General features: G+C 42.1%; 1 protein-coding gene across 8 annotated transcripts in view; it reads right to left on the reverse strand.

The window, feature by feature from the left end:
* The window catches only part of PKP4 (plakophilin 4), a 474,949-nt gene that overhangs the window by 455,070 nt on the left and 6,794 nt on the right, over window positions 1–13,085 (reverse strand). The gene's annotated exons all lie outside the window — the stretch shown is intronic.

The following is a 13,085-nucleotide window of genomic DNA, read 5'->3' on the forward strand; positions in this document are numbered from 1 at the left end:
CCCTGGGACACAATGCTGAACAAGGCATGGCAAGTCAAATTGGGAAACATAAGCTGCAGGAAGACCACAGGCAATAATGGTGACTGGTCCTTTGGCCTGTCTTTTCTGCACGCAGCTTTCAGAGTTCAGGTCCCTTTACAAACACAACCCACTCCTGTGATTGAGCTCATGTCCTTCCCATTAAACAGCTCTTTATTGGCCACCAAGGCCAAAAAGCTTAGCTTCGCCCCAATATAAATGTGTGGGAGGCTTCAAGTCTAATTGAAACTTGACAAATGGAAATATTTGCATAATAGGGGAACTCGTAACATATATCATGGTGCCTCTGTGGGTTTCAAACAAAAATAACCAATACAATCACTGCCTCCAAATAGGAAATTGGTTTCTCTAAACAATTTACTACATTGCATGTACTAAGTTAGCTCCTGACACACACTGTACACACACTTACACGATGCCCAGTTTATCTGCATCCTGTCTGGAGCATGTTGGCCATACATTATACACATTTTCTTGTTCAATTCCCTTGGGATTTACCTTCATTTATGTAGTACAAGGACCTGGCTGATTGCATACAGATTTAAAGTCTTTAGGTTGGACCTCATATTATATGGTTTTGGTAAATCTACAAGAACATTGTATAATGTATGGAAAGCCTTAGAATCATAAAGTGCATGATACAATGCTGCGACCAGTCATGGATAAACGTTGAATGATTGCAGCAGCCTGCCGTTATCAGTTACTGTAATAGAGTTCAGTGGTATGAAGGTTTGTGAAATTCATTGCGTCACATCACAAATCACTGCTGTAGACTTCTGACAATTGGAAATTGAACACAACTCCCCCATGTAATTACAGCTCTCAGACTATAATACTTTTCACTCTAGCCATCAAAATCTAACCAAAGTGCCCAAAGTTATTCATGCTAATAAAATCCTTTGTTGTGGATTTGTGTTTTGTGAAGTCATGGGGTCATGTGGCTCTGAATACAAGAAAAAATAGGGGATAGAATATTTAGCTAATGTACATTCACTGAACTGTACTTCTCTCCTTCAGAATGTCTATACACTCTGTAAGGCACTTTGTAAAAAGATAAGAAGCCAGAAAAGAAATGTGTAAATCTTTCAAGGATTGTGCACTCCTCCTTGGTCAATTATTTAAATGGTAATTGACACACCCAGCAATTTAACAGAACCAGACAGTTCCTGATACAATCCATATATAAAATGTGGCAGTACAAAGGATGTTTTGTCAAAGAAAAGAATGCACATTTTAAAACAATTCAGCTTGTTTCATAGATCCCGGGAAAACAAGTTTGAAAATATAACCAATATTTAAATTTTTCTTGCTGTCCTTTGGGGCTCTAGTGGGATCATCAAGGACTCCTCCAGTTCAAACAACCTTCATTTGTGCTAACAAAATTTGCATACAGTATTGATTTAGCATAAACAAAAAATATACTGTGGATGACCCAGACACTGTAGATAAGTTTCTCTTTGGGCTATATGGGTCTCATCATACTCTTCATTGGATGCCCTGAAATGCAGATTCTGTATGCAATAGACCAGATGGGGGGGCCTTCCTTCCACCATCCCATTTCTTCACCCAAATGGATTTGAATTTTCCTACATTCGCTCAAAACTAATTTACCTCTCTTGTAATCAAATTCCATTTAGTTTCTGGATGGTGTTGGGTCTGACCCGGACCACACTTAAATTTTTTCCTATCGCTCTTTAAATTTTTTTACTACCTTTTGGTCCAAATATTTCACCATATGCATTCTCACATTGGAATACTGACTTCTTTGGACTTGACATTATTTTCCTTTAGAACAGGGATATGCAATTAGCGGACCTCCAGCTGTTGCAGAACTACAAATCCCATGAGGCATAGCAAGACTCTGACAGCCACGAACATGACACCCAAAGGCAGAGGCATGATGGGACTTGTAGTTTTGCAGCAGCTGGGAGGTCCACTAATTGCAGATCCCTGCTTTAGAATATACTACGAAATTTTTTTTTTCTTTTCTCTTCTCTTTGTATATTAGTGTAAGTGAGCTTCTTTTACATGAATATATTATTTCTATAATAGGTTACTTGTACAATGTATTGTCTTTTCTGAACTCCACAATAAAAATATTTTGACAAGGAATACTAACTTCTTTATGGTTTCATGAGACTGTTAGTATGTCATCCCTGTACCCCATTCCTCTTTTTTTTTTATTGATAATATTTTTGGATGGCTCAACTTATATATACACCAGACATCTATAGTCTGGTTCTTCCATATATTAATGCCACCTTTTTGGCATTTATAGATATGTATGGATCAAGCTTGCTTCATCCTCCTGTACCTTATACTTGTTTAGACTGTAATTATTTGACTGAAAACAGTAAAAACATATTCAGCAATAGAGATCATACAGTTACAAAAAAAAGTTAAGACAAGAGGGTTAGGCAAGCCCTGCTCATGAGTGCTTACAATCTAAGAAGGGAGGGGTAAGTGACACAAAATGTAATAACAGAGGGGATGAGTTGATCGAGAAAGTAAAACAGTTTGGCATTTAGTTGGGCACAGGAGAGGCTTTCCTGAAGAAATTAGTTTACAGGGATCACCTAAAAAGGTGGACATTGAACGAGAGAGAGACTTTGTGGTAGAAAGTTCCATAAGATGCAAGAGGGTTAACGTGGGAATACTCTTAAAACTTGTTTGTATTGCTAGTCTAGCTTACAACTGAATAGAAGGGATGAGCAGGATGACTGTGGGTCCAAAAGGATTCCGAGGATGCTTTAATAAAAAAAAAAAAAAAAAAAAAAAAAAAAAAAAAACTGTAAAATCCACTGATCCCTGTCCCATATTTCCTTTTGTACATGCTTTTAGTCACTACACTGAAAATATGTGCTATACTGACATGATAATTTAAAGAGGAAGAAAACCCTGGTTGACATTGGCGCTCGTCTTTTTAGTAAATATCTCCTAAACAGTGAAGGTTTAGGAGATATTTCAAGCACCTACAGGTAAGCCTTAATATAGGCTTACCCGTAGGTAAAAGTGGTTGTACAGGGTTTACAACCACTTTAACAAGTATAAGAAACATTCACAGCTGCATTTTTGTCATAAATAACTTGAGAAAAAATAAATAAAAAATGAACGGTCTTGGTAATTATTCCACCAAAATGAGTGTGTGCTGTAGATTGCCTCCAAAATTGTTCCCCTTTCTTCTTGTTGGAGGCTGTCCTTTTGCTGAGGCACTAGAGCCCAAGCAGCAGGGTGGATAAAAATCAAAGAAACTTAAAAAAAAAAACAAAAAAAAAAAAAAAAACAGATTTTTTATTTATTTATTTTTTAAATCAAAATTTTAATAAAATGCTCCCAGAGTAAAAAATCTACAGATAAGATACTTAAGATACATTAATGTACACTACAAACTGTATGATTTAATCGGTTCCGATATCCCCGTTTTACTAACCTGAGTCCTGACAGCTTATTATTCTAAATAGGAAACCATTTTGTTTGCAATTATTAAAGATTCTAACTACCAGCAAGAATTAAAGAGGGATTCCACCAAAAAAAAAAAAAATATTAAAAGCCAGCAGCTATAAATACTACAGCTGCTGACTTTTAATAAATGGACACTCAACTGTCCCGGGTTCCAGCGATGCCGGCAGCCGAGGCCGATCGATCGCTCGGCTCTCGGCTGCTGCCGCCACCATTCTAGGTGAGGGAATCAGGAAGTGAAGCGAATCGGCTTCACTTCCCGGTTCCCTACTGCGCATGCGCGAGTCGCGCAATAGGAAATCTCCACGCTGTCACTGGGACCCGTGTGTGTCCCAGCAGACAGCGCGGCAGGGCAGGAAATGGCGTAGACTCCCACGGGAGTCTATGCCCCGAAGTGGGTGTAAATACCTGTCTTTGACAGGCATCACCACCCCCCTCCCCCCTGAAAGGTGTCAATTGTGACACCGGAGGGGGGGAGGGATCCGATCAGCAGAGGTTCCACTTTAGGGTGGAATCCCGCTTTAAGTCCTTACATTTAACCAGTTGCCGACCGCCGCACGACGATGTACGTCGACAGAATGGCACGGGCAGGCATATGGGCGTACCTGTACGTCCCTGCCTTCCCGCGGGTGGGGGGCCCGATCGGGCTCCCCCCGGTGCCAGCGGCGGTCGGAATCCGTTCAGGAGCGATCCGGGATGAGGGGGCGGCCATTCATTCATGGCCACCCCCTCGTGATCGCTCCTGACGAATGGAAGTGCAGCATGACATCACTTCCTCTTCTGTAATGTAAACACAGGCAGAGGAAGTCATGTAATCTCTCCTCCGTGTCAGTATTTTTCGTTCCGGCACCGAGGAGAGAGGATCGGTGAGTTGCACCAACACTACACTACACAGTAGAACATGCCAGGCACACTCTCACCCCCTCTTCACCCCCCGTCACAGTGACACCAATTGCATTTTTTTATTATTGCATTGGTGTCATTTGTGACTGTAATAACTGTTAGGGCAGTTAGGGTTAGCCCCCTTTAGCTCTAGGGTACCCCCCTAACCCCCCCAATAAAGGTTTAACCCCGTGATCACCCCCCGTCGCCAGTGTCACTAAGGCTGGGTTCACATTGCAGCGGTTTATGAGAACGGATGTGATTCACACCGCACTGCAGTGCAAATCACATCCGATCTGTCTGTGCGATGTGAGTTCAGCCATACAGATAGTATGGCTGAATTTGCATCGCACCCGCCGCAAACTCGCACGGGACCCTTTTTTGGTCCGCAGCAGAATCGGATCACACCATGCGATCCGATTCCTGTCCAAGTTTGCAGATCGCTCTGCGATATGCGAACTGATCTGGGGGTGTCATTAACATTTCACTGACACTCCCAGCAGTTCGCATAGGGCAGTGTGATGCGGGAACCCGCCGCGGATTTGTGGCGTTCCCGCCTCGCTCCAGTGTGAACCCAGCCTAATAAGCGATCGTTTTTCTGATCGCTGTATTAGTGTCACAGGTGACGCTAGTTAGGCAGGTAGGTAGTTAGGTTCGCCGCAGCTTTTTATAGCGCCAGGGACCCCCATATACTACCGCATAAAGCCCCCTGATTGCCCCCTAGTTAACCCTTTCACCAGTGATCACCATATAACTGTTACAGGTGACGCTGGTTGGTTAGTTATTTTTTTATAGTTTCAGGGCACCCGCCATTTATTACCTAATAAAGGTTTAACCCCCTGATCACCCGGCGGGTGATACAAGTTTGAGGGTCAGATAGGGTCTGCGTCGCCCCAGGCAGCGTCAGGTTAGTGTCAGTACCGCTAACACCCACGCGCAAAGCATACACCTCCCTTAGTAATATAGTATCTGATCAGATCTATATTAGCGTCGCCAGCAGTTTAGGTTTCCCAAAACGCATTGTTAGCGGGATCAGCCCAGATACCTGCTAGCACCTGCGTTTAGCCCCTCCGCCAAGCCCAGCCCAGCCCACCCAAGTGCAGTATTGATCGATCACTGTCACTTACAAAACGCAACACACATAACTGCAGCGTTCGCAGAGTCAGGCCTGATCCCTGCGATCGCTAACAGTTTTTTTTGGAGCGTTTTGATACAGTCGCTGACAGCCTAGGTGCTTTTTTACCTGTGAGTCTCACTAGTGTACCCCTAAATTTAGGGGTGTCTACTTTCCAAAATGGGGTCATTGGGGGGGGGGGGGGGGGGGTTGTGCCATCTTGGCATTTTATGGCCTTCAAAACTGCGATAGGTAGTGAGGAGTGAATTCAAAAATTTACACCCTTAGAAAGCCTGAAGGCGGTGCTTGGTTTTCGGGGCCCGGTACGCGGCTAGGCTTCCAAAAAGTCCTACACATGTGGTATCCCCGTACTCAGGAGAAGCAGCAGAATTTATTTTGGGGTGTAATTTCACATATGCCCATGGCATGTGTGAGCAATATATCATTTAGTGACAACTTTGTGAAAAAAAAAAAAAAAGAAAAAAGTTTGCAATATTCCCGCAACTTGTGGCAAAATATAAAATATTCCATTGACTCAACATGCCTCTCAGCAAATAGCTTGGGGTGTCTACTTTCTAAAATGGGGTCATTTGGGGGGTTTTGTGCCATCTTGGCATTTTATGACCTTCAAAACTGTGATAGGTAGTGAGGAGTGAAATCAAAAATTTACGCCCTTAGAAAGCCTGAAGGCGGTGCTTGGTTTTCGGGGCCCCGTACGCGGCTAGGCTTCCAAAAAGTCGACCACATGTGGTATCCCCGTACTCAGGAGAAGCAGCAGAATGTATTTTGGGGTACAATTCCACATATAACCATGGCATGTGTGAGCAATATATAATTTAGTGACAACTTTGTAAAAAAAAAGAAAAAAATTTTTTGTCATTATTCAATCGCTTGAGGCAAAAAAATAAAATATTCAATGGGCTCAACATGCCACTTATCAATTTCCTTAGGGTGTCTACTTTCCAAAATGGGGTCATTTGGGGGGGGGGTTTTGTACTGCCCTGCCATTTTAGCACCTCAAGAAATGAGATAGGCAGTCAAACTAAAAGCTGCGTAAATTCCAGAAAACGTACCTTAGTTTGTAGATGTGACAACTTTTGCGCAAACCAATAAATATACAGTTATTGACTTTTTTTTACCAAAGACATGTGGCTGAATACATTTTGGCCTAAATGTATGACTAAAATTGAGTTTATTGGATTTTTCTAATAACAAAAAGTAGAAAATATCATTTTTTTTTCAAAATTTGCGGTCTTTTTACGTTTATATCGCAAAAAATAAAAATCAGAGTCAGTCAAATACCTTTAAAAGAAAGCTCTATTTGTGGGAAAAAAAGGACGCAAATTTTGTTTGGGTACAACATTGCATGACCGCGCAATTACCAGTTAAAGCAGCGCAGTGGCAAATTGTAAAAAGACCTCTGGTCATTGACCAGCAAAATGGTCCGGTCTGAAAGTGGTTAAAGAGCACCTATCATTTCAGATGCATCATGGCAGCGCCTGTTACTGGGCATCCACTTACCTGCTGCCACAACGTCCCTCACCTTGTTTTGTCACTGCCCCATCACCAGCATTCCCATTATAGTGAATGGGAAATTTGATGAGTCAGAGGGTCAGAGGAGGAGCCACTGAGGGAAAGAGATGACAGTTGCTCTTTAAAAGAGGATTTAAATTGAATCCACCCTGCCGAGCAGCAGTAAACCTTTAGGCTGTCTCCAGATCAGTACAGTGCCGAAAAAGACAGCAACTGAGCATGTGCAGAGTGGGGTGAGGCAGTGTATTACTGGATTTTAAAAAAGTATAGACATTTGTAATGTTTTACATAGCTATGCCAGCAAAAGGGACAGCCTGAAGTGATGTATCAGGACTTAATTTTCTGACTAAAGTTCCACTTTAAGGCCCCATACACACTACTCTGCAGATTTTTGTCTTCAGATTTACCAAAACCATGTAGTGCAAGGGCCTGCCTGATTGCATACAAATTGAAGCTCCTAAAAAGGAAGTAAACCCTGTACGTTTTATTATTATAATACAGGATTTATATAGCGCCAACAGTTTGCGCAGCACTTTTCAACATGGGGCAAACAGCACAGTTACAATACAGGAGGGATCAGAGGGCCCTGCTTGTTACGTTTTTATTTTATTTATTTTTTTTAAGTATAATGATCCTACATTTTATTGGTAAGCCTTATACATTTAAAGGAGACAAAAACGAGGTTGTAAAATAAATTTTAAAAATGCTAAAAAGGTATTTTCTTCTGGGTATTGGCCATGCCATTATTACTACCAATTGACAAATCTTTTCTGGACGTCATTTTCGCCCTTACTTTGTTTTCCTGTTTAAATCTTACGCATGCGCAATCGTGTCTAAACAATATAACAGCTGCTTAGTCTGAATGTCTCTGTACTGCTCTGGTTCACTCCCGCTGTGTGAGGTCTTGTACAGTCAATGGTATAACCAGGAAAAAGAGGAAGGAGAGCACAGCATCCCCAGTTTTCCTCTGTGCCGTTCTTAATGACAGCAAGGACCCGGAGTGCAGAGAATAGTGAAATGGCACACAGAACGTGAAGTTAAAGAAGATATGGAATGTGCAAGTGCTGCTGATGTCACTATTGCTTGCAGGACGGATTATGAGAAAACGGAAAGATTAAGTGAAATCAGCTGCCTGTTCTATACAGATTACAATGATCAAAAGTGAAAGTGGAGGGTTTACAACCACTTTAAGGTTTGACCTCATATTATATGGTTTTGGTAAGTCTAAAGACAAAAATCTGCAGAAAATCTAATAGTGTGAATGGGGTCTAAGTTTATCAAAGACACAAGGGTAAAATCATTCCACAAACTTGGTAAAATCATCATCTGACCATCATATTAAACCGCAGTGTAATGGAACAGAGTGCCTCTAGCAAGAGCTGGGTAGCATTTAGGCATGAGTGAGCAATAATTAATGTTCCAGAGTGACTGGAGTATGTATCACTGAAATCTTCCACCAGGTGAAAGAATTTCCATCTGCATTCAAACAGACCTTTTTTGCTAGTGGTGCCATCAAGAAAAGCTGAATATAGAAGAAGAAAAAAAAAAAAAATGTAAAAGATTGACATTAGCCATCATAAGATTCTTTTAAGCCCAACATATATGCAATGCTTGGATTCTATAATGTTTCTATAAAATTAAACACATGCTAAAAAGTCATGAATGAGCTTGTGAGCCAGCAAACTAGGGAGAAAGTTTTATTTTTGGTACTGCACACATCTTCGCTACCATCAACAGCAACCCCAGGCTGTGAATTTCTGACTGTTCCTTAAGGTCCTCCTTTATGCATTTCTACCCTGTGCATGTTCCACTGCTCTTGGAACATGTTTTGGCATCTCCAAAGCCAAGAAAGCAATAACACTGATACGTATGGAAGGGTTTGAGTGAAAAGGGGCAACAAGAAACAACCTCGTGACACACATATAACCTAAAACTAACTACAGAATACCTAAAGCTGAACTCTGGCCAGAGAAGATGTTCCTTCTGACTTTTATTTGCTCCTTCAGTTCTCCAAAGCCCAGACCACATCTTGATTACCTTTAGAGTCACTGCCCTACAAAAAGCAGTCATTTATAAACGGTCTTCATAGCTGGGTACATCGTGATAGGCTAGGTATTAAAGCCAGAATAAGGATGACATTTCTAGAGTTTGCACTTAAAAAATCCAAAGTGCTACTGGCAACCCTATATTTTCTCAAAGGCTACATGCAATCCAGTCGTGTTTTCCTAAACACTAAAAGCATTCTTAAAGCGTAACTTTACCCAAAAGGGTAAATTCCACTTGTTTGCATTCTCCCCACCTCCACTGTCATATTTTACCCCCTTTTTTTGGGGGGGGGGCTACCTGATATTGACAGATAACTTATGCCACTTCCGGTCAGATACACTGCAGCGATGGGGGCATGGACAATAGGGCTACAACTAACGATTATTTTCATAATCAAATAGATGGCCGATTATTGGTTCGATTAATTGGTTAATAACCTTAAAAAAAGAGTGTGGTGTATAATTCAGATAATATGTAAAGTGTAAAGAAAGGCAATTTATGCTGATCAGACTTTTTTTTTTTCTTTAAAAAAAAAAAAAAAAAATCTAAGTTAGACTGTTTTGCAGATTTTCAAACAGAACTAATATATGCTGGCCATACAAAAACAATGTCTTCCTTAAAATAGATTTTTTTTTTTTTTGAAGAACGATTGTTCAATTTTCGAATCATTAGTGGGGTCAAATCAACATTCATTTTCAACCACAGTGACAGGAAAATTTAGAAATAGAAAACTGCTTGGTCAAAAGGAATTTTAAGACAGTGTATGTAGTTTTCGTTCAGAAATTACATTAATTTTAAAACAGAATGTTAAAAGCAAGTGAAAATTTCAAACATTCTTTCATTCAGCGTATGTACAAAGATTTTTCATATGAAAATTGATCGTGTGGCCAGCATAAGGGCTTGGTACACATCTATACAGTTTACTTTTGATCTGTTTCCACACTGCTTTCTTGCTGTGTATTAAAGCGGGAGTGCACTAAAAAAAAAAAATAAAAAAAATAAAAAAAAATTAAATTTTTTTTTTTTTTTAAAAGCCAGCAACTACAAATACTGCTGCTGCCGACTTTGAATAAATGGACACTTACCTTTCCTGGAGTCCAGTGATGTCGGCAGCCGAAGCCGATCCCTCGGCTCTCGGCTGCTGCCGGCATTCGCTGTGACGGAATCAGGAAGTGAATCGTTACGGCTTCACTTCCCGGTTCCCTACGGTGCATGCACGAGTCACGCTGCACATCCTAAATGGTGCCCGCTATCTCCTGGGACCTATGTGTTTCCCAGGAGAGAGCCGGGGGGGGGGGGGCACAAGTCTATTCCCGGAAGTGGGCGCAGATACCTGTATTAAACAGGTATCTGCACCCCCCCTCCCCCCGAAAGGTGCCAATTGTAGCACCGGAGGAGGGGGGGGGGGGGGGGAATCAGTTTCACTTTTGAGTGGTACTCCGTTTTAAGTATAGTATAGAGTGCCCCAATAGCAAGTTAAAGAAAACTTCTGCCTTTAGAACCACTCACTTCATGCCCAGGACTAAATGTTCCATGAGGCATTGCTCCTCACACATTCACACGTTCTCCGGCACTTACTGACATGTATGGATGGTGTACTGAGCTTTATGTGTGCTGCACTGTATTTCCTGATATGTAAACAAATAATGCATTCTGTATGCAGGCCAACTAATCGGCTGCCTGATTAATCGATTATGAAAATAGTAATCGATTAATTTCAACCCTAATGGACAACGTTGTCACTAAGCCTAAGCCCCTTTCACATGAGGTGACTATTTTGATCAGCGGCTGATTAGAGCAGAGTGGGAGAATGACGGGTCCGAGTACGCTCAGTTTTTGTAGAGCGGACAAAGACAGAGCCCACTCCACTCTATGGGCAGCAATGTGCAAATTGATTCTGCTGCCCATTTACACCTGACTGTCCTCCACTCAGATAGAGAAGGGATCCCTTCCTTTTTTACTATTTTTAAATGTTTTTGTTTAGTGGACCGGATGGAATCGGTGATAGGGGATGTAAGCGGACACAAGTCTGTTTACACCCACTGGTCCAAACAGAATGTCAGTTTTTCAGGTGGAATAAAATTAAACCCTTCACGTGAAATGGACTTGAAGAGGAGGTCCACCCACCTCTATACTTTTGGGTGGAAGTCTGCTTTGAGCTTTAATTAAACTTGCATGATATTTCAGGTGTAATTATTAGCAGACTGGGTTTTTCTCTTCACACATGATCACTTAAAGTGGTTGCACACAGGAACAAAGCTGAGGCTGTCTATAAGCTGTAGCTCTCTCCCTATCAGTGGAGTCCCGGGGGGTGACTATTGAGGCTATAGTCCCGAGTGCAGCGGCGCCAGTGGCAGACGTGGACGCCATGCAGCTAAACCTCTCGGCCCATTTTACACAAGAGCTCAGAGCAGAGCTCCACACCAAAAAATGGTTTAGCTCCATCCACCTCTTCTATCTTCTCAGGCGCAATGGGTGGCATGCTCAAAATGGAAGGGAAAAAGAACCCAGGACTTGAGCACTTGTGTGGTATGAGGTGAGGCTGACTGAGCACCGTGGATGCATCATGTGTGTCACGAGGGAGCTGGGCACTGCAGAGAGACCCATACAAAGAGGAGGGGTCCATGGTGGAACTTGTAGTCCTTAGCTTTTTGGGGGATGTGTGGTCCCCCCAAAAGTGAAGGACTACAGGTCCCAGCACGAACCCTTCAGAGCTCAGGATGTGTCACACTGTTGTCCTGAAGGGGGGTCTGTACCATGCCCGCAGCATCTGCCATCTCCTCCTGTATCATGGCCGAAGCCTCTATATACACACACTTATACACATGTGTATGCCTGCCCAAGCATATGCCTCTCTTTACTTCTCTGCCATGGGCTCTAGCCACAGATCTTTCTTAGACCTACCACCTCTCCTGCTCCCCATCATACTTTTTCTCTTGGTGTCAAGAAAATGTGAAATTTGTCAGCAGTGATTCATGCTGATAGAGGCACAAAGCAGCAGACAGAAATGACACTTAGTTCTTATGTACAGGGACGTTTAAAAAAATAAATAAAATAATCGGCTTTAAAAACGCGATTTTTACCGTGTTTTGCATTGGCGTTTTTGCACTTTTTTTAGCGTTAGTGTTATGTAGCGTTTTTTAAAGAAACATCTCTTGGCTATAGCACTCCCAAATTTCCCACAATGCCACAGAAAACAAAGAAAATATGTTACGCGTTTATGCGCGATTCGAGTTTTTAAAGCTCTAGCTCCACGCCACGGAACGCACTGGTCCTGGGTTTTTTTTACAGCTCAAAAACGCCTAGGTGGGCATGAAGCCATAGACTAAAAATGGCTGTCCATGTTATGCTGCAAAAAAAGCTGAAAAAAGTGGCTGTAAAAACGTGTGCATGAGGCCTTAGTGCTCTTAATTGAGACAAACACACACTATAGATGGATATGCTTTGTTCATATTTATTATCCGATGATCACAACCACTTTAAGCCAATTATTACTGTACTGCAATTTGTGCTAGAATATGTGAGAGCAGGACTTTATATTGCAGGCTCCTTGAGGTCTGAAGTGAATGTACAATATGTAAAGCCCTGCCTAAATTGTCAGCACTATATAAATTCCACTAGTCATAATCAGGGCTGCCGCTAGAAAACACGGGGTCCCATACATTTCTCTGTAGCCTCAGTTGCACAGTTGAATGAATAGGAAGCACTCTGAGGCTTCCTGCTCATTCCCATACTGAAGCATAGTAAACAGTTTACTATACTTCGGCAATGAATGAACATAAGAGTTATTGGTACCGATTGATCACTGTGTTCATTCAAGGATGGAAGGGGCCAGTCAATTACATATTAACTGGCCCCTTCCACCACTCTCCATCCTGAAACATCCCCTTGTGCCTGCAGTGCTGCGGGGGAGAGGGGCACTCAGGGGGGCCCAGACAGCAGATGAAAGCAGTGCATGATGTGGAAGAACCACTCTCCCTGCAGTGCAGTCGGAGGGAGGAAGACAAGGTGA

This window comes from Lithobates pipiens, unplaced genomic scaffold (assembly GCF_037356315.1).
Source record: "Lithobates pipiens isolate NorthernLeopardFrog02 unplaced genomic scaffold, aLitPip1_a1.2 Scaffold_22, whole genome shotgun sequence".
NCBI classification, from domain to species: domain Eukaryota; kingdom Metazoa; phylum Chordata; class Amphibia; order Anura; family Ranidae; genus Lithobates; species Lithobates pipiens.